This window comes from Lethenteron reissneri, chromosome 16, assembly GCF_015708825.2.
Source record: "Lethenteron reissneri isolate LAM-NWPU_2019-01 chromosome 16, ASM1570882v1, whole genome shotgun sequence".
Lineage (NCBI taxonomy): Eukaryota > Metazoa > Chordata > Hyperoartia > Petromyzontiformes > Petromyzontidae > Lethenteron > Lethenteron reissneri.
In genome coordinates this window covers 6,421,513-6,449,214 of record NC_083794.1, presented here as the reverse complement: position 1 = coordinate 6,449,214, position 27,702 = coordinate 6,421,513, and the positions used below count along the sequence as shown (strand labels likewise).

The 27,702-nt window shown below is 43.6% G+C and overlaps 1 protein-coding gene across 2 annotated transcripts in view; it reads left to right on the top strand.

The window, feature by feature from the left end:
• Positions 1-16,129: 16,129 nt before the first annotated feature.
• The window catches only part of SMAD1 (SMAD family member 1), a 44,231-nt gene continuing 32,658 nt past the window's right edge, over positions 16,130-27,702 (top strand). Inside the window, exon 1 of one of the 2 annotated variants that reach the window (XM_061552240.1) lies at positions 16,130-16,165. The gene's annotated coding sequence lies outside the window, so the exon portion shown is untranslated. Of the gene's footprint in view, positions 16,166-16,315; positions 16,354-27,702 lie in introns of those variants that run through there. The other variant, XM_061552241.1, reaches the window with a different exon arrangement.

Sequence of the window (27,702 nt, the reverse complement as noted above, 5' to 3'; positions counted from 1 at the left end):
CAAGCCTGACTGCTGATGAGACACTGGAGGTCAAAGAAACTGGTCTACAATCTCCTAACTTACACAAATGCCGCTGGATATGTTTTAGTCTTGAAAGCCAATCGGTGGATGGACTGAAATTATTGCATATTTGCACGTGGAGACAATATAACAATGGACGAATGCATACGTGATTGATTATCTCACGACAGCGCCCATCAACAGTACCGTGGTGAGTTTAACACGTAGCAGGCTTTCGCGACCAATATTATTCATAATCAACGTTTTTGGGTTTAGATCGCGTTATTTATAAATGTGTCGTAACCCTCCACCACCCGACACGGCCAATCAGTAAAAAAGTGTCACGTTGACAAAAGACAATTAGTTCAGTGCTTTAGCCCACCGGTGTGTTGAAGCGTGAAACCACAACAATTTACAATTTGAGTACGACGTTTCGCTGGTAATTGCATCCAGCATCATCGGGCAATTCGCCAGAACCATTCGTACTCAAATTGTAAATTGTTGTGGTTTCTCGCTTCAACACACCGGTGGGCTAAAGCACTGAACTAATTGTCTTTTGTCAACGTGACACTTTTTTACTGATTGGCCGTGTCGGGTGGTGGAGGGTTACGACACATTTATAAATAACGCGATCTAAACCAGGGGCGGTTTCTTCATTAGGGCGATTGGGCGACACACCACCAATGTCATTCAACCACAGAGTCACGCTAGCCGTCACTGTGCCTCTGGATATAGTCCAATCAGCGTCATGCTACGTTCTGTAGAGTACCGCCTCTTTTTGGGCGATTTCCTTCCAGCTGAGAATCGCCCCGAGTGTTCCCATAGACTTACATTCAAAGATGTTTTTTTTCGAACGGGGGCGCTGCAATGCATTCTCTATGGCTTCCGGGAGGGCTCGCACTAACGTGCTTACGTCATCATACGTAAGCACGTTTCATCCAACAATATTTGTTGCCACCTAGTAGAATCTTTAATAAAATAAACTTGAGTGGTTTGTTTTAATAGTGAGTATAGAAACAAACAAGATGTATTGTAAGAGTCACTTTATTTTTCATTAATATTAAAGAAGTGAAGTTGCCTTTACATGCTTAAGCTGTTAATTTATCCATTGCATGGGTGGACCTTATCCTTATCAATCATCCAGACATTTGCCCCCCCTGAGAGATTTTGCAGGAGCCGCCACTGATCTAAACCCAAAAAACGTTGATTATGAATACCAGAGGTGTGGACTCGAGTCATGTGACTTGGACTCGAGTCAGACTCGAGTCATGAATTTGATGACTTCAGACTCGACTTGGACTTGCATAACAATGACTTTGTCCCACCTCTGATGAATACCGCGGTGGTCGTGGTGGTATTGGTCAGTAGTGCTGTACTGTAGTGCAGCAACCTCACCATCGCAAGCAGAAACGTCGCCCGTGTTATGTTGAAGTCAAACATCGATTCCAAGTCGTTACGTAACCCGACCAATAGGGGTACGTTTGGGTTTGCGTTACACGCGGACTGGGAGTGAGCCGCGCACGCGTCCCACGCCATGCAAGAAAGAATTTACAGTACAGCACGATTGTTTGTAAGAGTAGGTGAGAGTCAATCTCAATTTTAGAACTTTCGTGACTGCAGGAATTATTATTTGGTTCTTTCGGTGAAGTCACGTCTGAAGATAAAGTAATAAATTAATGTGCTATTCTTTAATTTGTTACTTTATCTTCAGACGTGACTTAACCGAAAGAACCAAATAATAGGTGAGAGTTCTGTACAGATCATCATCATCATGTACGTATGTTACACTTCTTTCGCACCGTACGTAGCCAACCGTGCTAATCGAGAGTGCGGGGGAAGGACGTCAAGCTAAGGGGCCGTCCATAAATGACGTCACGCACGTAGGGGAGGGGAGGGGGGGTCAGACATTTGTGACGATGTGTGACGAGGGGGGGGGGGGGTGAGATGTGACGTCACATCAAAATGCGCAACTTTAAATAAATATATACAACACGTTCTACTTAATTAAATAGTATTTTTTTTTTAAATGTCTTCTCCTCCAACATCAGAGTGCAGCGCCACATTAAATACGCACTACAATGACAACAGTTTAAAGCGATTTGAAGCATGTTTTATTTTTGTTGGGGGGGGCAGAGCTTTGTGACGTCATATTTGAGGAGGGGGGGTCTGATTTTTGTGACGCCGTGTGACGAGGAGGGGGGGGGGTCAAAAATCGTCCAAAATCGCGTGACGTCATTTATGAGCGACCCCGAAGCATAAAAATCCGTTTTTTAATTAAATGAGTTTTCCATCTACATTTAACATTGCATAGCTCAATGGCTTCCGACTAAATATTCATCATCATCACCACAATCCATGGGCAGGTAGCCCGTAGTAGATGTCCACTGCACATGACGTCATTAGTTTCCAGTTCCCTCTCTGTCTTGAGACAATATGGCTCAAGTAGTGCCGCATCATAGCAGTGTAGTGTATAGTGTAGTGTATAGTGTAGTGTAAAATAGTGTATAGTGTAGTGTGTAGTGTAGTGTATAATAGTGTATAGTGTAGTATATACTAGTGTAGTGTATAGTGGTGTATAGTGTAGTGTATAGTGTAGTGTATAGTAGTGTATAGTGTAGTATATACTAGTGTAGTGTATAGTGGTGTATAGTGTAGTGTATAGTGTAGTGTATAGTAGTGTATAGTGTAGTGTATAGTGGTGTAGTGTATAGTGTAGTATATACTAGTGTATAGTGGTGTAGTGTATAGTGTTGTAGTGTATAGTGTAGTGTATAGTGTAGTGTATAGTAGTGTATAGTGTAGTGTATAGTGTAGTGTATAATAGTGTATAGTGTAGTGTATAGTAGTGTATAGTGTAGTGTATAGTGTAGTGTATAATAGTGTATAGTGTAGTGTATAGTGTAGTGTATAGCGTAGTGTATAGTAGTGTATAGTGTAGTGTATAGTGTAGTGTATAATAGTGTATAGTGTAGTGTATAGTAGTGTATAGTGTAGTGTATAGTGTAGTGTATAGTGTAGTGTATAGTGTAGTGTATAGTGTAGTGTATAATAGTGTATAGTGTAGTGTATAGTGTAGTGTATAGTGTAGTGCAACATCTTTCTGGCACCAAAATCTAATGTCGTCGTCAAGTCATTCTCTGTTAGGGCTTCCTTTCTTTCCGGGTTCCTTGCATTTTCCCTGAACAAGACGCACACTTCAATGTTCCTGTTGGTGTCCAATCTACATATGGTCTCCAAATAGTGCCAGTTTCCCTCTCATCCACTGCCTGATTACATAACCCAAAAGAGAATCGATGTGCAGGCAGGTGCTAAATGAGAGTTTTCACACTTTCTGTTTTTTTCGGTAAAGTCACGTAGGTAAAAAAATCAAATAAATGAAAACAACTCAATTAAACACGACGTTTCGGGCGCAACACAAGCGTCCTTCTTCAGGTGCGGACAACGTAGCGAACGCACAACCGCCGTTGTGAGTTCGATCCCAACCCTGAAGCCTATATATATGCACACCCGCTGTTGTGCGTTCTCTACGTTGTCCCCACCTGAAGAAGCACGCTAGTGTTGCGCCCGAAACGTCGTGATTTAATTGAGTTTTCATTTATTTGAATTTTTTACCTACGTGACTTTACCGAAAAAACCAAAGGGTATGAATCCTTGCAGTCACGAAATCTTCAAATCTAGAATTAGAGTTTTCACCTTGCACCCCGGCCTTTCGAGTTAATTGCCTCGTTAAACAAAATAAACTTCAACCTTTACACGGAACAAAGCCGCATATCTTGCAGGGTTGGTGGTGGCTATGCTCGTAGCCTGTAATCCAGCATTGGAGGTGAGTTTTGGTGGATCACGCAAATGTCGTTAAACTCTAATCCCGTTGGCGTCGAAGTCTCCATACCCTGGCTTGCCAGGAGAAGGCAGAAACCATAAGTGTGGAATACTTCCATCTGCAACTGTTCAATCTCAATCTGGAAGGGGATAGAGTGGGTTTTCTCCGCGTGCTCCGGTCTCCTGCCGCACGTATCACCGTTCATTCATTGTCTGCCACGATGACGAGATGTTAACTCTCTCGCCTGGTTTTCAAGGCGGTCGTGGGTTCGATCCTCAACCCTGAAGCCTGTATATATAAATTTCGATTTAAAGCTTTCGTGACTGCAGGGATTCATCTTCTTGGTTCTTTCGGTAAAGTCACGTAGAATGGAAATAATAAAATAATAAAAATAAAACATAATAAAATAATTCTCACGACGTTTCGGCTACAACGCAAGCAGCCGTTCTCAGGTGGAGAACAGGTCTGTCGAGGAGACAGAGTCTGAATATTTAGAGTTTGCGTGCCGCTATCCCCATGGTCGCGTGGATTTTTCTCCGGGTCCTCCGGTTTTTCCCTCCACATTTAGAAACACGCCTTTAGAGTGTTTGGCTGCCATAAAATTCCACGTGATGAGCCACTTCGTTGAGCTATCATTTGTGGCCAGGTAGCTTCTGAAGAAGAGCTGTATAACTCAGTGGGTCTTACCTGGAAAATGTTGTTTCATCGTTTTAATTGGCCTGAAACATCTGGATATATAGAGAACCATTGAGCTTGGGAAAGTGTTGGTGCCTGCTCACCATCTGGCTGCCTCCCCACTTGTCTGCAGTTTCGTTCACCTCCGAGTAATTCTCTCTCGTCCGAAGCGACCGAACACTGCACGTGTTACAAAGTGAAATTACGATACGTCTCAGTCAGCCTTAGGTCTATTAAAAAATAAACTGTGCAGCATACTCTCATAAAGTTTAACACAGTACCACCCAATCTCAGTACAAATCAATCCCTGCCGTCCGAACAGATGTATGTATACTATGAGACCTCCTTTACCAGTGGCAAAATATAGTAATAGGTTTTTACCCTTTCAACTGATACAAAAAACTGACACCTTTATACAAGGCATCATGTTTGCAATAACCACAACACAAGCAGGTGTCAGTTTTTTGTACCAATTGAAAGGGTAAAAACCTATTACTATATGTACGTATGTTGAACTTTTTTCACACGGTACGCTTGCACCCGCGCTAATCGAGGGTAGCATGAAATGTCAATTCATGGACAGGTGGCGACCCGAGTGGGTGAACGGGCGAATGATTGTTGTGAGTGAGTGAGTGGGTGAGTTGGTACAGATGCCACTATTTTTACTACAGACTAAACCCAGACGTGATCTCAGCACTAGGCGTATCGTAACGTTCAACACAATACCAGCCAATCTGAATACACATCAGTTCCTGTCACGTGACCAAAAAGTTGCCAATTTGACGGACTTTTCCTGGACAAACCCCAATGCTGGATGAGTCGTTACATGGAAAGAGATGGCAACGGATTGGGGAGACCATTATCCAGCAATGGATTGATCATAGATGATGATGATGACCGGTATCACTAATATAAGGTTAACTTGGGCAGCAAGTAAGAAAGAGTGAAACAAAATCCAGCAATGTGTGCTTGTAGAATATATGATAATAATGTTTTTTTTTAATATTGTTTGGGTTAAAATTAAATGCTGGATTAGTGATGCGTTTTACTTCCCAAAACATGCAGACGAGTCTGTGTGGGAGTATTGTTGGCTCTGTAGTCAGAGGTGGACTTGGGTGAATATTTTACTTAATGCTATAAATCTTGTCCATACTCTACTCGATCCTCATTATCGTCACCATCATTCATGATCCATCCAATACTGGACGAAGGCTTCCCCAAGCAGTCGCCATCTCTCAACGATCCTGTGATGCGACAATTCATGGGGCAGCTGAGCCAACATCATCAACATCATCATCATCAGCACCACCCATTATCGCTTTCACTTTATATATGTACTAGCTTTACTACCCGGCTTCGCCCGGGACTTGGATTGACCACGCCCGGCCGCCTTTGTCTCCCCAGTGGCGATGTTTACACACCACACCAGTTACTCGTTTGAGGCTGAGTCGACCTAGGGGAGGGCCCAGGACCGGTTGAAATAATCGTCACCGGTGGTAGCCGTGAGCGGGAATCGAACTCGGGTGGCCGGGTTCGTAGCGCAGCGCGCTAACCACTACACTACAATGCGTGACGCTCCCACGTGCGCGGGTCACGTGACAGATGTGACGTCACAGCTCACTTGCCGTGCAAAAAATAAATGCATTATTGAGCTCCCCCCCTACCCCCCCCCCAAAAAAGTGTATTTTTAATAATGTTTGCATGGTGTACAGTCTGGAAAGTACCCACGTGGCAAATTTCAAATTTGTTGCATGTCAGGAAGTACGCTAAACATTTTGAACAGACACACATAATCACAACTTTGCCTTATATATTCGGAGATGTACGAATTTTTACATTGTCTTCATTAAATTAAATTACGAAATCACGTGCTTACTTATTTTCCAAAACCGCGCAACCCCAAACGTCACGCGTAACTCCACAGCGCTCGGTTGAAATTGTCGCCGCTGGTGGCACGACTTGAACCCTCTCTCTGTGTTGGTTTAACGAGGACGCTCCACATACATACAGCACTTGTGCCCAAGAGTGCATTCCACACCAGTGCGTGCGTGTACAACGCTTCGCTCTCCCGATCACAATTGCCGTTGTCTTTCTACCATTACACCGGTCAACAAAAAAAAACATTTTTTTCCGGCCTGGACTTTTGCAGCTGTTTTTAGACTAATTTCAGGGTACTGGTTCCAAATCTGATCTCAGATTTGCTCTATCACATCTCATTTTTATGCTATCGGCATACCCCATTTGTATTGATTTTACCCGAAATTAACTCTGTCACTAATGATTGCAAGTTGTTGCGAGTCAGTGACTGCTTTAGTGTTAAATTATGGTGCTGTATGTTTTAGAATAGTGTGTTTATAATATAATCTTATGTAGATATCCACATTTATTTAATATTTTTCTTCTGCAGTTTTTATTGAAAATGCAATAGTTGATATCTCAAAAACCTGATGTGATAGACAAAAACTGAAGCCAGATTTGGAATCAGCACCCCAAAATCACATTAAACCCGTTGGAATACCTTATGCCAGAAAAAGTGTGTTGACCAGTGTTATTAACACACGATGTTCCGACTGTACGTGTTGAGCGTCTTTTGCACCTTACGTAGTCAACCGTGCTAACCTGAGGGTCGGGGGAAGATCAACAGACTCAACACAACAACAAGCAGTTCTACAGAAATTCGTTTTCAATCTAGTCTTAAAAGTGCATAGCTCCAGTGGCTTCCTAATATACGGAAGGAAGAGCGTTCCAGACGTCCGCATGCACTCTGAGTGCATGCTGCTCTTGAAACTACTTCAAAAATACAACTTACTGCATAGGCCTTTGCGGTTTTGCCGTATTAATATTTTCAATGCGTCATGTCCGACGTTTCGCTTCACACGTTGGGATCATCTACAGTTCCTAAAGCGAAACGTCAGACACTGTGCCGAACAACACGTTGGAGAACAACGCAACGCAGTTTCTATTTACGTAGCGTCTGAATGCAGCCGCATCTCATGACAGTGTACAAAACATTGGGACATATGCATCACGATGGGGAAAAGTTGGTGTATGTATGTAAAATAGCTTTGAAATGAATATATATATCGAGAAAAGACACTCAAAGGGGTGCCACGGTGGTGAGATGGTTAACCATCTCGCCTGGTATACAGGAGGTCGTGGGTTCTATCCTGACCCTGACACATGTATAGTTGAAGTCTGCGTGTCTCTCTCCCCGTGAGAGTGTGGATTTTTCTCCAGGTCCTCCGGGTTTCCCCTCCACATTTAGAATCAACATCACGCGTTTAGAGCATTTGGCCGCAATATATTTCCACGTGATGAGCCACTTCATTCAGCTATAATTTGTGGCCAGGTCGCTTTTGAAAAAAGATCTAAATAGCTCAGTGGGCCTTACTTTGTAAAATTAGAAAAAATAGTTCTAAATTTCGATTTAAAGCTTTCATGACTGCAGGGATTCATCTTCTTGGTTCTTTCGGTAAAGTCACGTAGAAGGAAAATAATAAAATAATAAAAATAAAACATAATAAAATAATTCTCACGACGTTTCGGCCACAACGCAAGCAGCCGTCTTCAGGTGCCTTCTCGACAGACCTGTTCTCCACCTGAAGACGGCTGCTTGCGTTGTGGCCGAAACGTCGTGAGAATTATTTTATTATGTTTTATTTTTATTATTTTATTTTTTCCCTTCTACGTGTCTTTACCGAAATAACCAAGAATATGAATCTCTGCAGTCACGAAAGCTTTAAATCGAAAGGTTGACTTGTAGTTTTGACATACGCCATTGGTTGCTGGCTCTCAGAGCACGAGAAGAAATGTAGAGTGATATTAGGGGAGCGGTAGGCAATGCGTATATGTATATTTATTTAAGTACTGCACAGTATGTACAGAACCAAGGTAACTCAGCTGAGCACACCTGACCTTTCGTTGTCCTGTCCTTGCCCCCTATTTGCCATCACCATTTGATGTCAATATCCACGAGTAAAATGTATATCGTCATCATCATCATCTATTTAAATACTTGCTCAACCTGCTGTAGTACCTTGAAGCCCATACTCTGCCAGTCAACATATTATGCCACGTCTTTGCGCCATGGGTTGAAACGAAATTAATGGCCCGCGCCCAGGAATTTTTCCGTCACGAGATGCTTCATTTCAGCTGAGCGTCACGTTAAATTTGTCATCGTTGGGCCATTTAAACGCGCCGATGAATCGGCCTACTCTTCCGCAGTCAGAGACACAAAAAACCCGGCCGCAGGCCTTCCACACGCAGCTGCCAGTGATGAACGGCACCTTGGCATCAGATGTTGGCAACGACTTTGTTCGCAATGCCGAAAGTCTCGTCGTTCGAGCGGCCCTTGGCGTCTGTTGTCACGGCACCGTCGAGTCGGCCGTCCGAGTGACTCCGTGGGGTTCGTCGGATCTTTTCGCGACACTCGCCTCGCCTTGCAGGTGACCTCGCACCGACGTGGTGGAACACGGCGGCTACGATTGGCGCAACGGGCCAACGTCGCCTAAGTGTATCTGATGACGATGATGATGGTGGTGGATGAAGGCATTATCATGGTGACTGAGATTAGAGATTTTTGCTACTGCTGCGTAATTGCAATTCAGTTTGGCCTAACGTGTATGCCCTTAAATTTCGATTTAAAGCATTCGTGACTGCAGGGATTCATCTTCTTGGTTCTTTCGGTAAAGTCACGTAGAAGGGAAATTATAAAATAATATAAATAAAACATAATAAAATAATTCTCACGACGTTTCCTGAGGACGGCTGCTTGCGTTGTGGCCGAAACGTCGTGAGAATAATTTTATTTTTATTATTTTATTATTTCCATTCTACGTGACTTTACCGAAAAGAACCAAGCATTACTCCGTCTCACCTTTGGTTGTTTAAGCGATGCCACTCCACAAACTGTCAGCTGCTACGGTAAAATGCCCTGCACAAGCTTGTCTTGCTATTTCTTAACGAGTGTATGTCTCTTGCTCAGTCTAAGCCGCTACACGCTCCGACACCCGTCCGCTTGAGTTATTCCTCACTTGAATAGTTTCTTGCTTTTTTTGGATGCGAAACAATTTTCATACCATGTTCTTTGTCATTGACCGTGTTCTCGATACATATGTCATGGCTGGCTGTTTGCATTAAATCAAAGACTTTACTTTTTCACACGCACATCACTTGACAGCTTAATTTTACACCTGGCGAGCTGAACACAAAATGGCAATATTGCCATTAAAACCATGGTAGTAATCTTCATGGCAATGAACACGCTGATACAATTACGTGACAATCTGGATTTGCAAGGCATGTAAATACCACCATATTTCAAGACACTGGCGATCATTATCGCCTGCAATCGCCACCTAAATATGTTATCATAGAAACCCCAGCCCGTGTCATTTGCTGCCAGCGTTCCTTGCCAACACAGCACACATTTCACATTTGCACAGCCAGTGGTAACACACGTACGCGATTATTTCTTGTCCGGCTTGCTTGGTAATATTTCTAAATAGGCGAATACGCTTCCAAAGCACAGCATTTCAAGAGACTTTGAAAAAACACGAAATTCACGGAACTGGCCGTGGTTTATTTGAACGTCAGAGTTTTTTTTTATGGTTCGTATTTTCTTTGCTCGTTACGTGGGTGTTTTCCTTAGCAACCCTGGCTTTTTATTACCAAGTTTTTCAGGTCTGCAAAATACTTGCTGCGGTTTATCAGAGGTGAGTTATCGCAGCACGGAGTAAAATATCTGATCGGCGTATGTTCATATTTCTTTCCTTGCGTTTTCAACGCTCACGTGCGGTCTAAGCTTCTTGGCTCCCCTTTCTGAACTCATTCTTGTCCTTGGCCATCTCTACATTAACCGCATACCCCTTCGTTGTCCTGATTCACCGCTTCCGTGTTCATATCCTCCCTCGCTTCTGATGTGGTGGTCTTCCTCTCTTCTTACAGCATCTGAGTTGACTTTCTTTCAGCGTGCTTGCGATGATGGATCTCACGCTTGCTTGCCTAATATACCGATGTATAACCGCCGTTTTTGAAGTGCTTTTGGTGTTTAGTTTATTGTCGCTCACACGCACCTCCGATTAGCGCGGTTGGCTATGTACGGCGCGAAAGAAGTTCAGCATTCGAAGTTTAACCCCCTTGTTAAGTCAACAGCCGCTTCTGAATTATACCGTTAAGAAAATCGTTAATTGGGATTTTTATTTCAAATTATTTGTATTCATGAGTTTACCTCTATATGATAACCATATTTAGGTTATATAATTTGAAGAAACGTATACACATTGGATACAATATAAAAAAACCGTCACATATTAAAACACATACCATTTTTTGAGACGGATTGCATTGTCAAGTGTTACTCGATGTAGAATAGCAAAATTAGTTGGTATCAACTTATCACTGTTGCTCTGGATTGATTTTTATGTATTCGTAATTTTAAAAATAAATATTTGTGCATTAAAAACAGTTATAGCGGCATTTAATAAAAAAAACTAAGTTTACAAAGCTTTTGCTGTGCCTTGTTGCAGATTACTCCTATTGCATAAACACTTTTCATTCCTTAATATCATCAGCTTCTATTTTAAAAATGTAATTCCCGTGAAATAAAATATCTCCAATTACTCTTTGTGCGTGTGTGCATACTAACTTTGTTGTTCAAATGAACGTCTACAATAACTAATGGGTTAATGAAATACGATTACATGTTTGTATACTGTCGCTGAGAGAAAAGTACTGTATATTATTGGCACTATTTCTAATTGGCCTGCAGAAAAATCCTTTAACAGCCCAATATACAATACTTAGGGCCAATTATTAAAAATACCCACAATAATCTTCTTGGTTTTTTCGGTAAGGTCACGTAGAATGGAAATAATAAAATAATAAAAATAAAACATAATAAAATAATTCTCACGACGTTTCGGCCACAACGCAAGCAGCCGTCCTCAGGTGAAGAACAGGGCTGTCTGAGACTCTGTCTGAGACTCTGTCTCATCGACAGCCCTGTTCTTCACCTGAGGACGGCTGCTTGCGTTGTGGCCGAAACGTCGTGAGAATTATTTTATTATGTTTTATTTTTATTATTTTATTATTTCCATTCTACGTGACTTTACCGAAAGAACCAAAAAGATGAATCCCTGCAGTCACGAAAGCTTTAAATCGAAATATACCCCCAATAAGCCCATATAGTCACAGCATTCACGTCTTTCTTTTCTGTCATTGGCAGTAAAACAAATAACGCTGCGATGATTATTGTTGATTAGCCTGCTATTTATATATAGCAGGGCATTGCCACAAGGACTGGAATTGCAATAAAAGTCGCATAGGCACTAACTTGTAATTATAATAATTAAAATTATAGACTACAATTATGTTAAGCCCTATAAATGCACAGCTGCGCGGTCGCCCATCGACATGAATGAGGATGCAATTGTGTTTGGCTCTCTGCATGTGAACATGATTATTTGATTGTAGGCGTGGGTTGACCATTGCATCCTTCTTGAGGCATGATATTGGATATAACTGATTCAAACAAAAATGTAAATGACTAAATACAATGCGACGTAAGGATGTACTTGCTTAAAGTTCTGTATAGGACTTTTGTAAACTGTGATAAACTTAATTCTAGATTTGAAGCTTTCGTGACTGCAAGGATTCATACTCTTAGGTTTTATCGGTAAAGTCACGTAGGTAAAAAATAATAATAAATGAAAATAAATCAATTAAATCACGACGTTTCGGAGGCAACACAAGTCTCCGTCTTCAGGTGGGACCGTCACAGCTAAATTTACTGTATCAAGGTACACCTGAAGACGGAGACTTGTGTTGCCTCCAAAACGTCGTGATTTAATTGATTTATTTTCATTTATTATGTTTTATTTCTATTATTTTTTACCGACGTGACTTTACCGAAAAAAACCTAAGAGTATGATAAACTTGTAACTGAAGATAGTGTCCACTTTCCATATACAGTCGGTATGTATATAAACATGACTACCCAGCAAACATTATGGCAGGGTCGTATAAGGACACATTAAACTAATGTAAGGATCACGTGAGGTCATGGCAGGTCAAGGATGAACGACGTCTGGTGCACGCCCAGGCATTAGAACGCAGGTGATTGGTTGAGGACTTGGAGATAAATATTTGGCGGGAAATAAACTCAAACATTTATTTTTATTTTACGAGGTAAGGGGCCGTCCATAAATGACGTCACGCGATTTTGGACGGTTTTTGACCTCCCCTCAAATATGACGTCACAAAGCTCTGCCCCCCCCCTCTCGCCAAAAAACATGCTTCAAATCGCTTTAAACTATTGTCATTGTAGTGCGTATTTAATGTGCCGATGCACTCTGATGTTGTAGGAGAAAACATTTATCAAAAAGTCTATTTAATTAAGTAGAACGTGTTGTCTATATTTATTTAAAGTTGCGCATTCTGATGTGACGTCACATTTCTCAAAACCTCCCCCCCCCTCGTCACACATCGTCACAAATGTCTGACCCGCCCCTCCCCCTAGGTGCGTGACGTCATTTATGGACGGCCCCAAAGGCGCCCGGCATCGCAAAGTTGACGACGGGATTCAGATTCACGCTGAATCGCTCCCGTCACTGACACAGCCTGGGAAAAGGGTTCTTCATCGAGCAGCGAATTGACAAATCGGATGGTCGTATTTACTCACTAGAGCAGTTAAAACATTTGTGCGATTACATACTTTTGAAAGGTGCAATGTTTATCATTGAAATTCGTAGATTATCGAATCCTTGCGGTGTTTTACGACACGCGAATCGCACGAAACTGTTCACGTGGGATTTCACAACCCTTTCATGTCAGCTTCTAATTTTATTTTTTTCTCACAGCACTGCAACGTTTTACTCACAATTATCATCTTTTTTTTTACACGCTTTTATTTAACTCACTCTGCCTGTTGTTGTCGTATCCTCAAATCTTGCAACTCAATTTTAACCCACTTCCCAATGTGGCATCGACTGCAAACTTGGTATACTTATGTCATACTGATGACAATACTATATTCTACCAAAAAATGAAAAGAATTATTTTTAAACATTAAATTTATATATGTTATGTTTCGGCTTGGGTCTAATTGTCCACGCTCAACTGACGTTGGCTGTAAATCACCACGGCCCCCTTACGTTATGGCAAGCTTCGGGACCCCTTCCTGGAGTCGTGGAGTTCTGCCATTACGAGTAGGGTACATTTCATGAAAGTGTGTTTAAAAAAAATATTTATAAATATTATTTATTTCTACTATGCAAAAGGAGCATTGCCCAAATCTGCAGCCTATTTATGCATACATGTTGTTATGTATCAGTCAGCGTCAGTAGTGGATATGGTGACTTGTTTTGCTCATGCAATTTCATGTTACGGTATATTAGATAGAAAAAAAAAGTGTTGCTGGCTGGCTGGCTACGGAGCTGGCTGGCGCGCGCACGTCTGCGTCATGACGTCACCAGCAGCCAGTTGAGCCGGGCTCGTGCGTGATGACGTCACCGCCGCACCCTCCATCCTCAATTAAAAATTGAATCGTCAAATGTTGATTTGAAGCTTTCGTGACTGCAGGAATCCATACTCTTTGGTTATTTCCAAACCTTTTAAAACAGTCTGACTCAGCAGCAGACCATGCTTTCCCACCTGATGACGGACGCTTGTGTTGTGCCCGAAACGTCGTTATTTATTTTATTTTTTCCCTACATGACTTTACCGAAAGAACCAAATAGTATGAATCGTCAAATGTTGTCCAGTAGAACCACCTCCTCCTCCTCTTAGCCACGCTAATTGGTTCCACGAAATCGCTCGCTAAGTGATCTGGTCGTTAAGCGAGTATAGGGAATGCACGTTAGAGGCTTAATGCGTTCCGACAGCAGAGGAAGTTACCCTCTTTCACCCCAAAAAAACTTACTTTATAATATTGAAACAATGTATTTTAATACATTAAGATACTAATAACATAATACCTTGATGTTAAAAGAAACGCAGTTAATCGATGCATTCATTAATGTTTACTGTAACTACAAAAGCCCGTCTTTAATAGGGGAATGGTCGGTAAGCGAACACATTGGGCTCTATGGGGGCACTACACTATACACTACACTATACACTACACTACTATACACTACACTATACACTACTATACACTACACTACTATACACTACACTATACACTACTATACACTACACTATACACTACTATACACTACACTACTATACACTACACATTGGGCTTTATGGAGGCACTACACTACTATACAATACACTATACACTACTATACACTACACTATACACTACACTATACACTACACTATACACTACTATACACTACACTATACACTACACTATACACTACTATACACTACACTATACACTACACAGTGGGCTCTATGGGGGCACGACACTACTATACACTACACTACTATACACTACACTACTATACACTACACTATACACTACACTATACGCTACACTACTATACACTACACTACTATACACTACACTACACACTACACTATACACTACTACAGTACACTATACACTACACTATACACTACACTATACACTACTACACTACACTATACACTACACTACACACTACACATTGGGCTCTCTGTGGGGCCCGTCGTTAAGCGATTCGTCGTTAACAGGGGGTGGTCACTAAGAGGGGCTCTACTGTATATTGATTAATATTCGTTTTGATTGCTGCCATATGAATGTGAAATTGCCATCACTTGGTCCAACAACAATAACACATGCGATTGTCAAATTGTGTAAATCAACAACCCCGCGTGACCTTTAATTGACAGCCGTTGTGTGCATTCAGTCTCGGTTGCTTCCCGACACATTAACGTGGAATTGCCGTCATTTTCCGGAGATAAACCACCAACAAGAAATAAACGTTCATTATTTTTTCAAAAAAATTTTTTTCAACTTTCCTAAAGGCAAATTGTACGACGGATGAGTTTCTCGAGAACACGAGTCTGAGGATTAGTCGCCGCACATGGAACGAACGTCTACGGCAGACTTACCACCACCTACCCACCCACCCACGTGTGTATTGCATCGTGCATAGCTATGGGCGGGCAGGTTGTCTTGGGAATGAATGCCCCATTGCTCTCTTAAGGTGTAAGTGGGTGGGGGTGGAATGAGGGGAGGGGGGGGGCAGCGGGGGGTGGGGAGGGGGGGGCGAATCGCTCCCCCCCCGCCCCCCCGCGCGCGCGCACACAAAAGGCGCGTTTGTGTGCACGCGGGAAAAGTAGCGCCGGTTAGCCCCGCCCCTCACTCTGCCCGCATCCCTCCCCCACCCGGCTCCAACTACAGCCCCCCCCCCTCACCACACCCGGCCCGCGCATTAATCTCGTGGGCGTGACGCGGCTCTCCAACCGCCCCCCCCACCCCCCCCGGCCCACCCCGTCAACGTCTCCGCCCAGAGACGCGAGCGGCAGCCCCGCCCCCCACCTCCCGTGTAACCACGCCCATAAAGTCGATTAGGCCACGCCTACTTCTCACCCCCCCGCCCCCCCCCCCCACAAGCCGGGACCGCGTCACCGCCCCCCACCCCATTCTGCGGCCGGGGCGTTCTTCCGCGCAGTGTTGCGGAGTTGCTTCGAAGTGCAGGGGACGACTTTGCCCCCCCCACACCCCCCCTCCGTGTTCAGGTGAGCGGCTTCGCGTGTTCAGCGACTTTGTTGTTGTTATTGTCGCCGATCAACTTTATTCGTACGCTCGGAAGCGACTTTGGCGTCTGTGCGGTGTGTTTCTGCGTCGACTTTGCGCCTTGTAAGTGAGCACTTTTTTCTCTCTCCACCGCCGCCACCGACCCGCTGGCGAACATGGCGTCTTGCGGGTACGGCTCGGGACAACGATGAGGCTTCGTGTCGCGACGAACTCTCTTCTCTCTCTCCTCTCGTGCTTTCGTTACAACTCAACTTGATAGCGTTACGATGATGACGATGATGTTGTTGTTGATGTCGTGGTGGGTTTAAACGACCGCGTGAGCTCGAATCTAACGCGGTTTTAGGCCCCCCCCCCCCCCCGACGCCGCACGAGCCGAGCTACTTTTCGTTACTTTTCGTTACTTTGTAACCAACATCATCATCATCTTCCTCATCATCATCATCCTCCTGTGTGTGTGTGTAAAGAGCAGCGGTATATTTCGCCTTTAACGCGATTAATTAACGCTTTTTAAAAACTCGTCGCTTTGTAGTGAAGTGCGTGACCGAGGCAACTTTTGCGGGGTGGATTTTAGTGTTTAGGCCGCGTGTGGAGATCTATTTTTGGGTGTTTTTCTTAGACGTTAAAAACAAAGGGAAAAGCTTGGTTTTTGTTGTTAAATGTAACGTTGCAACACTTTACGAACGATGAAATATTGTAAAACTAACACGCAGCAGGCGTATTCAATACTGCGAAGGCATTAAGTGTAATGTAAATCACAAAGCCATCGCTTATTTACCAAAAAGGGTATATCAACTTTACATGTACAGCGTCCTAAATGCACAAAGTCTAACACAGTCTAACATTCCTTTATAGCTCAAGAAAATAGGCCGGGGACCTATTTAATCTTACACTTACCGTGTTGTTCATGGGCAGTCTTAAGTACTTTGCTATCACCCGTACGTTCACGTGTGCCCTTTTAACAATATCAAACTATGTCCTACATATGTGTAGTTTGTATAAACATTCACTCCTGATGTGTTGTACAAGAAGCCGGATCAGTTACCGCTTTTACAATGAAGTGTGTGTGTGTTGTTGTGTTGATGTGCACTACTGTATGGTAGTTGCTATCGTTTGTGATCTCGAAATTGAAGCCCTCTTTTTTCCTTTCCCTATCATTCTTATCTGGTCGGAATGGAATTTTAAGTTTAGCCCGGCAGAGTTTAGTACAAGTTTGGTTAAATGTTGGCTTTTGGTGGATGGCTTTTCTCTCTGTGTCCCTCAAACTCATGTTTGTTGCGGATGCTTTGTGGTTAATTCTGCTTCGTTTTTAAAATGTGGCCAGTCTAAATAATCAAGGGACTTGTTGTTTTGCGACTTAAAGTGTGAGCCCGAACTCTTTATTTTTAGCTAACTGATATTATATCTCGTGATGTTCACGTATTTTTGCAAGTTGGATGCCGAAGAGAGAGTGTGTGTCCGTCCCCCCAGGTTATTATTTACTAAAATGACACGTCGAGGAAATGTTACAGAAACTGCCAGACGTTAACTAATGTAAATGTTGAGCTTTAATTTTGTAGATAAATCTGTGGCTAATGAAACGAAGATGATATTGCATTTGGTCTGGCTCGTTCTGTATTTTAAGTACAACGTGTGTGTGTTTGTATACAACTTTTAGATTGTTATTGTATACGTAAATTACATATCGGTATTTCTGTGAAGCTTAGAAATGCGTTGAAATCTCGAACGAAATGAAAACAACGCATCCGTACTGTACACCGTTACTGTACTACTATACACTAACCTTTGAAGATTGTAGTAGTGTAGGCGTATGTTACAGCACTCAATCACTGTTTAGACATTCAATACTCCATACGCAGTACAGTACATACTAATATATATACCGTTGTTGCATTGCTCGGTGTACCGATGAATATATATTCCTAAAACGACAGTAATGTATAGCAAAGTACTACTATATACGCTTCTGTACGATAGAATTTATGTTTGACCACAACTAAATACTGTGCTGCAGGATATGCCAGCTCCACTGATGTCGCTTTTGGCATTGATTTCTTTTCTGAACGTAAAATTACTGCAACTGCTCCTACAAATTGCACACCGACGTTTCGGTCAGTAGGCCTGAGCAATGGCGCGCTGCTGCTAGTTTCCTGTGTACATGGGGACACATTTTCGTTGCTCTCAGGGGACGTGTGCCACTTAAACCCCTGTCTGTCTAATTCTAGATTTGAAGCTTTCGTGACTGCAAGGATCCATACTCTTAGTTTTTTCGGTAAAGTCACGTAGGTAAAAAAGTGAAATTAAAATTAATAAAAATAAAATAATATAAAATCACGATGTTTCGGAGGCAACACAAGTCTCCGTCATCAGGTGGGACCGTCACAGCCAGATTTGCTGTATCAAGTGAGGCAGGGATTCCTGCCTCACTTGATACAGCAAATCTTGCCTTGTCTGTCTGTCTGCTTTCCTGGTGTCTCTGCTCAGATGTGCAGCGTGTGTGTGTGTGAGTTTTCAAGCTCTGCTACAATCTTGATTTGAAGCTTTCGTGACTGCAGGAATCTATACTCTTTGGCTCTTTCGGTAAAGTCACGTAGGTTGAAAATAAATCACGACGTTTCGGGCGCAACACAAGCGTCCGTCATCAGGTGGGAAGAGCTCTGCGACACTTTCCCAAAAAGTTCGCTCGTCGTTGAGGTCCCCCGGTCGTGTATATCGCTCTCAATGGCGCATTGCGTTGGTGTGCAACAGACTTTGATGACTCGAATACGAGGCGTGGTGTCAAACGTTGTCGTAGTTTATTTTGGTAGAGTTGTTCGTCACCACCACCACCTCCCCCGTCAGTGTGGGTTGGCCTTGATTGCTTTGACAATTGATATTTGTTGACCCCTCCTTAATTTAAGGTCCGTGTAAAATGCGTATCGTGCATTCTTTATTGCAGTCCAAAAACGCTGACATTTATCAGAGATACATTATTGCATGCCCCCACGGCCTAATGAGATCCAAAGTCGAGGATCTTTCGACTACAAATCGAGGCCGAAATCCAAAAAAATCCCTGTTCGCTTCTGCCGTGCAAGTTCACCCCACGTCTCTAAGTTGGAAGCGCCGTTTCTATCTTGAAGAGTGGCGGCTGATTACTGCTATGACCCCCATCGCGTCTGGATGGATGTTTGATGCCCGCATGGCGGCTGCGAGAAACCTGTGCTCGTGTCATCGCGAAGACTGCCTTCAATGTGCGCATAATCTGCTACCAATGAAATGCGCGCAAAGCCAACTCTCTCTCTCTCTTGAGACTTGAGTTGTTAAACGCACGCACACCAAATTTGCTGCGGCATTCGGTGAATTTATTTTGCTTACCCCACCGATTTCTTCCAGACGTCTCTCTCTTTTTAAATTTAAAACACACTTGTCAAGCGGTCTCGTGTGTGTTCTTTTTTAACTATCTTTGGATTTGACTTTTGTTCACTGGGCTGCCTGCTCTGTCTTGTAATTTTGTCACAAAAGGCATTTGTTCTGTTCTAACCCCAGGAGCACGGCGCGAGTCATCGTGACAACATTTTGCGTAGGTTTGTGACAAGCTAAGCGTAGCTAATGGAGCACTGACGCACTGCTTGCCACACTACGCTATTAACCTTGCCACCTGAGTTGATCAAATCCCAGCTCTGGGTGACATTAGTGGCGAGTGACGGCTAAACCGGTCCCTGGAGTTCTCGATTTGAAGCTTTCGTGACTGCAAGGATTCATATTCTTAGGTTTTTTTCGGTAAAGTCACGTAGGTAAAACATTAAAATTAATAAAAGTAAAATAAAATAAAAAAATAAAATAAAAATTACGACGTTTCGGAGGCAACACCAGCTTCCGTCTTCAGGTTGAACAGTCACAGCCACGACAGCTGTATCAAGTCGCGAAAAAACCTAAGAATACGGTCCCTGGAGCTTCCCTTACACGGACTGCAGTTTTACCAGCATGATGGCCTTCATCCAGCAGTGGATTGGCAAAGGGCTTTACCTAAAATCTATTAAACATAGCTGCCCATCAGCAGTGCGCAGACAGCCAAACGGGTACCGTGTTTGGGCTTCATGATGGAGGGTATGTTAAAGGGAACTTGGCCTAAGATACCTTTTGACGCTGACCATATCGCCGACGCTGACCATATCGCCGTCACTGCCCCGAAGATCTTGTCGGATTTTGGCAGTGCTCGAATTGGAGACTACCGAGGAATACCCGGTGGGTTGTATGCCTGGTCTGTGAAGTGGCCCGGAGATTTCCATTAAAGTTTAACACATAGGCTTTCGCGACCAATATCAATAAGAGGTTTTTTTGTGTTAGATTGCGTATTACGCGATCTAACTCACAAAACCGCTTACGGATTTTCAATTAATCCGAGGATTTTATTTATTTATCCGTGAGAATATTTTGTGTTACCCCCATCCTTTGTATGGGTGGGTTTCCTTCAGGTATTCTAGTCTTCTCCCATATACCAAACAACTCTTTAATGCAATTGACCAAACATCCCAATGCAGCACCCCCATCGATAAAGGGTCTTGAGACACTTTTGTCTTCGTCGCTAAATGGCACCGTTGTTGGCGTTGTTAAGAGTGGTGACTCCGTAATATTTTATATTGGATAAGTCCAAGTGAAGTGCCTCCTTTGCAGTTAATTTAAATGTGCCATCTTGCTTGCCGTGGTAAAGGTGTGTTTTGAAGGGAGCATGTACGTGTTGAACCTTAATACTGCACTCCGGAGTAGATCTCATCAAGCCTCATCATCTCATCCTGGTAAACCTTCAGCGTAACATTTAAGATGTTAACCTGGCATTGCATTATGTTTGCGCTTGCTTAAAATTCCTCAAAGAAAGCTCTTTATTAAGCAACGTTTGGTTTGCTCAAGAGTTTTCAGCTAGAGGGAGTTTTGCATGAAGGATAGCCAACCTAGTTAACACTTTATGATAAATAAAACAAACAACATGAGTTACTACACGTGGGAAAACGTGACAAGGCGCCGGTGTTTTATTGCGGGCATGCAAATGTCTTGAAAAAAATCTCTGCAACGCTCCTGCGGCGATTGTCACGCTGTGATGTTTCGGGGTGGCCACAGAACTCTCGTTTGTGTCGCTGTATTGCGCCGTCAGATCGCGTTGCGATTAAAATGTAGCGCGCGTATCGATAATACACCGAAACCATCGAGGCCTCGCAAAGCGTACCAGCGCACCATTAGCCGTTTTTTAAATCAAAACAGTAAACAGTGCTAATGTGGTTTCTCCCGCACTTCCGTTCCACGAACGCTTTTAAACGTTTTCTACAAATGGCTTTAGGGGAGGGTGCATGGAAGAGAACGGTGCGCTGTAACCGGAGGCCCCGCGACGCAATCGAGCCACTTATCCAGGGGGGGGGGGGGGGGGCTTTTGTTGCCTTTTTTTGAACATTACACGGAATGAGACTGGACGCTTTGGTGGACTGGCGGCTACGTAGCCTAAAAAGAAAAGTGGCGCAGAATGAGTGGAGATCGAAAAGACGTGGGCGGACAGACTTGTTGTAACCCCAGAAATTAGCTTCTATTTTCTCCACCCCTTTCAGAGCTGTAAGGAGAATCCACTGTGAATGTGTGTGTATGTAATTGATAATATAAAGGTTTAGGATGAATGTGCTACGAATCTTCGGATCCCGGTCACGCATAGCGGTGGCAGTTATTATCCGCACCCAATATCACTGAATAATGCATTCCACACGCCATGTACAACGAGCGTTTGCTGTTTTTAACTGATGGAGGTACGGAGGGAGGAAGCTATAAATCGATTCATTGATGTACTCTATATAACTAGGTGAGAGGCCATTAGGATTCGTTATCTCTTTCATAATGCAGACCTAGGAGACTATAATTACTTGGTGACAGGTATTTATACGATTTTTTCCCAGCAAGTTTCAAATTTGAGATTTGGGCTGAAACTCGGGCACGCATTGACCTGCTCTGACAAAACGATAATGTCAAACATCACGCGGGCAGTGATTCGCCCTCTTAATAAACCGAGCTAGCGGCGAGTTTGATAATCGCAATGTTTTTTTTGTTGCCCATAATTCCCTTTGGTTTATTGCCACACACAACAAGGCAAATAGGCTCATAATCTTGTTTTAACACCTTTGGTTGAGAAATGTTGCTAAAGTCCTTTTTATTGAGGGTAGTCTCAAACTCGCTGTATTCGGAGGTTCCTGTTCAATTGGGGCATTTAGCCAATTCCGTTTGAGTGTCTTGTGCGAAGAAACAATAGTAACTGGAATACATTCCATACAACAAAGGGGGTGACGCTAAAACATCTGCACCGATAGGTTTAAGAATTCAATCTCCCTGCCACGTTGGAGACCAAATTTAACACGCTTGGTAGTCACAGGCAAGTCTCGTATCTCAAGCACTGACCAAACTCAGCTCTGCATAGATTTGAGAAAGGTCGGGCACATTCAGCGTGATTTGGTCATAGGTTGTGATATTGGGTGAATTGGTCACGCACAAATCCTTCGGTATCTCAAATTGAGTGCACCTGATCTTGTCGCATGTCCAAAGCTAAGCAGAGAGTTGAGCCACGATGATGCATTGATGGGTGACCACCATGCAACACGGGGTGTTATAGGCTATGGGCCTACGTTGTGGACATCCGAGGAAAGTTCAGCAGAATCCATTATTTTACTGCATAGTACTACATGGCGCTCAAGTCGATGCTTCCCCACTTGCCAACCCTCAGTATTTTTCTAGCATATGGCACGTGTGTGTAAATGATGCGTGTCAGTTTTACGCTTGTGAACCATGTCAATGCGTTGGGAGTAGTGCGACTAATACTGCGCAGTCCGCCAGAGAGCGGGCGGAGGATACAGTTGTTAGCGATGTGGTCCATTGTTAGGTTCTGGTGGCCATATTCGCCACACTATGGATCATCTTTAATCCCCCCCCCTGTGGCAGAGGTGTGCGCAGGGTACCAGTTTATGCTCTGAAGGGGGTAGATGGAGCCACCGCAGTTTTTTTGGCAGATCGGAGCCATGCGGCGCAGTGGTGGGGTTCTTGATTGGGGCTTTTGAGTATGAACTATGGCAGAATGCCACGGTGATCGCCAGTGGGATCTTCAGTCGTGATCAGCCTGCAGCGTGGTCACATAACCCCCACAACTCCGCACGGGCCCTCAACCAGTAGTGAGTTGACAGTGGTGTGCCACGGTACGCGTGTTAACGAACTGAAGCTATGCTAGAGAAAGCCGGTGGAAGTGTGCAGCGTTAGTGAATTGGCAGGGAAGACAGACGGATGGACAATTTGGTCAACAAAAAAGAGTAAGGGACAAAAATATATAGTGTGCAGTGCCCTCGATTAAAACAACGGCAAGAGCACGAAATAGCTTGTCTGGGTTTGGCAGCCTTCCTCAGCAGCCCACGATGAGAGATTTTTAGTGCCTGTTGGTATGGGAAAGGGTTAAAGAAATGATAATGATGTGAGCAGAGAATCAGATTGTCTTACAGTATCGATGTACTGCTGTCCATGTGTTGGTGATGCATGGCTCCGTTAATGCTGTTGCTTCATGTTATTGTTGGGGTGGCGTGCTCACAGGGATCAGTCCAGGGGTCATCGGTTTGAAACCAAATCTGGGCACGAACGAGTTGTGTGGTGGACCCACAGTGTTGCCTAGTCGGCTGTGAATGTGAATGTTTAAAAAATTTGGTTGCGATTTAAAGCCAGGAGTCCCATGTTTGCAAGACCGTCAATCATATGTACAGTTTTTTTGTTGGTCCATTGCTGGATGAGGACCTTCCCCACGCCATGGGGGTCATGTGAGTTTAACATAATTTACCATGTTGGTCATAGAATTACGTTATTTTTCTGATTTTCACTGCTGCTCACAACGTAGCCCTGCAGCAACCTACAAAACCTAATGCATGGTAGTTTCCCATCCATTCGCTATTCAATCTTAACCCTGCTTAGCTTCTGACATCTAGGGAGATTAAGCGCATTCTGCAGGACTGCAGTGGTTAGTGCACTGTGCTATGAACATTGCAACCTGAGATTTTTTCCCGACTAGCTAATATCAGTGGCAAGCTTTATGTCGTTTGGTCCTACGCCCCCCCGCCCCATTACCAACCCACACTGGCCAGCGTGATGAAGTATGAGTAAAGTATGGTGAAGTATTGTCTCGTCACCATGGGACGCTATGGGGTCAAGAGGGGTGCCACGGTGGCGAGATATTAACTACCTTGTCCGGTATACAGGAGGTCGTGGGTTCGATCCCTACCCCGACGCCTGTATATTCGGAGTTTGCATCTTTTCCTCGTAGTTGCGTGGATTTTTGTCCAAGTCCTCAGGTTTTTTTCTCCATATTTAGAAACATACTTTTAGAGTGTTTGGCTGCTATACATTTCCACGTGATAAGCCACTTCGTTGAGCTATCGTTTGTGGCCAGGTTATTTCTGAAAAAGAGCAATGTAGCTCGGTGAGCCTTACCAGTAAAATGAAAATATACAACCCCCACGACCAATTGCGTTTGTAGATCTCAATCCACCAGTAGATTGACGATGTTCCGTAAATCTATTGTATTTTTAAACAATTGCACTACATTATTGTATGACTATACGGACATCAACAAGAACATGAAAATTATTCTGCCGCCACTCAATATGAAAAGAGTGTCGTGAAAAGGTGACTTGCTATAAGAAACTATTTATCTTTCCTGGCACAAGTTTGGGGTGCGTCTTAATGTTCATCGTATCTTACAATCTGGAGAATACGGTGATTGTCTCCGCTCAATTGAGGTTGTTCCATTCTCTTTTTGGTCGACCCTGAGCCAAAGTTAGAAATTCCTACATTGGGGATCATTCTCCATGGGACCCACCACCGTTCACTTTTCACAGAGCAGAACTCGCTTTATTGACCCTGGAAAAATAATGGGCCAAGTAACAAAAAATATGAATCATCACCGCTCCAATCCGACACATGTCAGCTTTCCAGACTCGCATATAACTGTGAAGGATTTCTTAAATTTAAATATATGGTTCTGCTCAAAACACATACATTGAATTATGTGCCTAAGAACCGATGATTTGTTTTTTTAAATAACATGGTAATGCAGTATTACTATCTGGCTAATTGAGTAAGAACTGTACAAACAAGACGAGCACCAACAACCAATTCAAATGAGTTGGTAGCATCGAGACGACAAGGGATCGATTCTCGAATCAAATCATAATCCAAGCTATGACATTTCATCGCATCGCTGCGCCGGGTAGATCGTTAAACCCCCTGCACTTTTGTAACTTTGCATTGTGAGTTTTTGAGACGCGCGATAGCCGTGTCGTGCAAAAAAAAAATCGTTCGTCTGCGACGACGGCGCTATCCGTGTCTCATCGCGCACCAATGACCTCGATAGCCCGAGCGCCATTTAATAGGTAACGTGGCACCACCACCATCAATCACTTTTTAATGGCGGGCGCCTCGGCCCAGCATCACTTTTGTTCGACGCGGGCACGGCAGACCGCGGACTGTGGGCCCGCTGAGCCCGCTGCGTCACGTGAAACGGCGCCCCCCCACCCCCACCCCGCTCGGTCCGCTGCTTACTTATTTATCAGTTTATTTATATACGATCCTCGGCCAAGGATGCACTTTTGGGACGTGGCCCCCTCCGGCGTACAGCGGTCGGCGAATTTTTTTTCTGCAGCGTTTGCGATCGAGTACGCTGGCACGGATTGCTGTGTACTGCGGTGGAGATCCCATTTGAAAGGGCCCCCACCCTCTCCCCTCCTCCCCGTGACTTTGAGGTGTCAGCTTCTGTGGTCAACTTAGACCGGTGGTGTTCTCAAAGTGGTGGTCCCCTTCCTCTGGACCCACCAGTGGTCTGCGATGGTCCTCCAGGTGGTCCGCGGGGCTGTGATGCAAACGCAGGTTGATCTGGAAATAACGACAATGTTTATTTTGTAACTTTTTCTTTCGGACATGAATTAATATTGTACTTATATTTATTTAAAAAGATTAAGTTGGCTAAACCACCCTGAATAAACTACCATAAGATCTAAATGCCACCCCCTACACGAAACTTGTCGCTGCGTTATTTTTTTTTAATCTTTGGATACTATGAATCATTTTGTATTTCTAGTATTTCGAGAGAAGTGGATGCATTTTGTCACCAGGAGCGGGGTGGGGGAGAGTTCGGCGGAAATCTTTGCATCGACTGAGCGGTGCGAAAACTATTTGAGAAACACCGACTTGGACCATCATTCCTTAGTAGCGGTCGGTAAAACGGGCACCAGTAGGTGATGACAAGACAGTATTTATTTAATGGTGCTTTTGCAAAGCAAAGACTGGGCTCTTAGCCCTCCCAGGAATGATATCTTAATGGAAATGGAGAGAATCAATAATGCTTGGTCTCATTAGTATCTGTTTTGAAATCTCTACTGCAGATTGTACGTTTTAGGAAAAAATCTATTCAGGGGAGTGAGTTTGTTTTGAATCAGAAGTAAAAATAGGAAATGGCCTTGCGGAGTAGTTTGAATATTTGAAGAGATGTGAAGGATAGATGAGATGTTGAATCCGAATTGACCTAATGAGCTTGTGCTGAACTTGGGAATGATATTTCCAAAATAAGTGAACGGTGACGATGAAAATAACAGGACCACTGGAATAGAGATGAGAGGGCTCCATTGATGGCCTCAAGATTACATTGAAGCAAATGTTATTGTCAGCAATGAGCCTTTGACTTGAGAACAACTGGAACATTAAAAGTTATGTTGAAGAGAGATTGGACCATGGAAAAGTGGACTATCCTCCACTGGTTGAGGCTCAACAATGGAAATTGAGCACCATGCCACGTTCATTAGAGCATGGAAAAACTGAGTTTTATTTTCTTTGTAAAGTGCTAAAGACCAGGATAAAATAACTTCATTGTGACCTCTGATCTAACCCTAGATCGAGTGCAGCTACCAATTTATTTTGGTGCAGCCCCTTGAATCGAGGATATGTTTTTGAATATTACACTCTCTGATTTCTGGGATGCCACTTAAGACAATTGCAAACACTGAAACCATCTGACCGCGCTGCCGCCGCTGTGACCACATTTATAATTTAATTGCCCTTGGCCAAACACGGCAGCTTTAAAAGCGGCTTTCGGTTAACGGGTCTGGCACTTAGCAGTGACTGGGTTTTTGTGAGAATGCAAATCTGCTTGTTATAACAACACTCTAATTGGTTTATTGCCCGTGTGCTTTATTTGAGCGCAGTTGGCGCCGTGGAAAAAGGGCTCGCGGAGGGCACATATTTTGAGCTTTGTGACGGTCAGAAGGGTAAACAGATTTAAAATCTAATTAAGGGGATTAGCCTTACTGTGTTAATGCTGCATGCGTGCAGTGTTATCATGTTAGAAGGCAGTTTCAGATTAAATTGTGTTTGAGCTGAAAGGCTGCATGTGAGCATGTTGGAGACAAAACCAGCCCAAGAGTGAGCACACCTGATATGCAAATCACTTGCACCTTGATTTATAGCACAGCGTGCTGGGCCTGTTGATTCA